The 1,982-nt window shown below is 39.3% G+C and overlaps 1 pseudogene; it reads right to left on the bottom strand.

Annotated features, from left to right (window-relative positions):
• Positions 1-726: 726 nt before the first annotated feature.
• On the bottom strand, positions 727-1,541 carry LOC128597578 (survival of motor neuron-related-splicing factor 30-like; annotated as a pseudogene).
• Between the last annotated feature and the right edge of the window lie 441 nt (positions 1,542-1,982).

The following is a 1,982-nucleotide window of genomic DNA, read 5'->3' as shown; positions in this document are numbered from 1 at the left end:
ATATATCAGCTTTTTGCTTTCCCATATAAACATCACATATCCCAAACATGGTACCACAACTAAGTGAAAAAAATCAACACTGGAAAAAAGCAAATGTACAGAAAACAAAAATTCCTTAGAAAAAGTAAATCATCCTAAACATGGTTTCTTACATAAAACTAAAATTCCAATGAAAATGAAAGAGCTGTATTAACTTCAGAGATGGCATAATAGGCCTAAGAAACAAAGTATTGAAGGAAAAACTTCAAACTCTGCCATTTACAAATTAACCTATATTTAGGCTTTAACTGGACAAAAGCTAGGTTTTAAAAGTTGAAAATTAAAAGATCTCTTTAGCAGGCTGGTATTTTGCCTTGATGTTCCAATGAATTGCTAGAGTTATGGATCAAGGTGAAAGCATCTGAAAATTCCAAGTTATGACTTACAAAACCTATACGCCATAGATTAAGTGGGGCCCTGATAATAGGAAGATCAGTAATTCATCTAAGTGCTATATTAAGCAGCATCTAGAAAAGTTGCTTTATTCAACAAACTTTGAGGGAATTGTGGTAGTCGTAATGAAAAAGTTAAATGAATAGCAGTTATCAAATTCAATTTCTTCAAGTTTCATTCTATTGAAGTCAAACGATGAGGACTGGTATCTTCCTTCCTCATCTAACAAATAATTTACCTTTAAAAAATATATAAGGATAAAAAGGTAAACGTAAATCCCTGCAGAGATGAAATCCAACAGTTTTTCTGATTATTGAGGCATCAAACGCCTAACATTGTATTTAGAGGTATCTTGATATTGTCTCATAGGTTTATGAGCAATTCCACAAGTTCCTACTCCAACTTTGCCTGTTACACTCTCAGGCAAAGCAAAAATACTCCTCCTTACCTGGTCTTCTTTGTTTTTACCCCGTTTCCCCGAAAATAAGACAGTGTCTTATTTTAAGGTGTGCTCCCAAAGATGCGCTGGGTCTTATTTTCAGGGGACGTCTTATTTTCAGGGAAACCGGGTAGAATAGGCTCTGTTGTTAATCACCATCTGATCCTCTGTTTCCTGTTCAAGTTCTTTTATTCTCTGTGCTTTTTTCCAAGCTTTCTTCTTTTTATATTCACTCTGCTGGGCAATCATTTCTTTTTTTGACATGGGTTTGTCGCCACTATCCTCCTTTGCCTTCCTTCTTCTTCCACAGGCTTGAGGTTCACCAGTGGAGTCACTTCAGCATTGCCATAACCAGCAAAGGTGATTGCAGCGGTGCCATTTTCTTCCTCTATCTCCTCAATCTCCACTTCATAACACTGTCCATCGTCACTCCAGATTGCCATAAACTTGTCTCCTACTTTCCATGAGTGCGTGGGCTGAGTAGATGCAAAATTGTCTGAACTTGCAAGAGTTTCAGAAGGTTGAGTTGACAGAAGGCCGTTGGTTAGTTCTATGACTTCTTGTAAATCTTTCTTCAATTTTAGCAAATCTTCATTTTCTCCATTTCCAGATAATGCAGCTTCAACTTACTGGAGTTGCCTGCCAGCTGCTTTGCTAAATCTTCTGACATCTTGTGTGGGGTTGGGGGCAGGGCAGCGGGAAGGGGTCAGGGCAAATGAGCCCAGGGGTGGTGGTGGAGGCAGCAACAGCAGAAGTAAGAAAATCAGCGCAACGAGAAGACTCTGAAAAGGAAGAACTTGGCCAGCGATGAAGGGGAGGGGAGGAAAGCTGGGCGCTAGAAGAAGGAAAAGACAGAGCCATCTTGTCTTTCTTAACTGTAGTTGCTTTAAGTTCTCTTGTATCTGAAAATAAGATCGCAACCCCTCCTTTCTTCTGATTTCCACTTGCTTGAAATACTGTTTTCCATCCTTTAACCCTGAGTCTTGATTTGTCCATCAAGGCTAGGTGTGTTTCCTGGAGACAATATGGATGGCTTGGGCTTTTTTATCCAATCAGCCAGCCTGTGCCCTTTCAGTGGTGACTTCAATCCATTGACGTTTATTGAGAGAAT

This window comes from Nycticebus coucang, chromosome 10 (assembly GCF_027406575.1).
Source record: "Nycticebus coucang isolate mNycCou1 chromosome 10, mNycCou1.pri, whole genome shotgun sequence".
In the NCBI taxonomy this organism is placed as follows: Eukaryota; Metazoa; Chordata; class Mammalia; order Primates; family Lorisidae; genus Nycticebus; species Nycticebus coucang.
The sequence above is the reverse complement of the archived record's forward strand: the minus strand, read 5'-3'. Positions and strand labels throughout refer to the sequence as shown.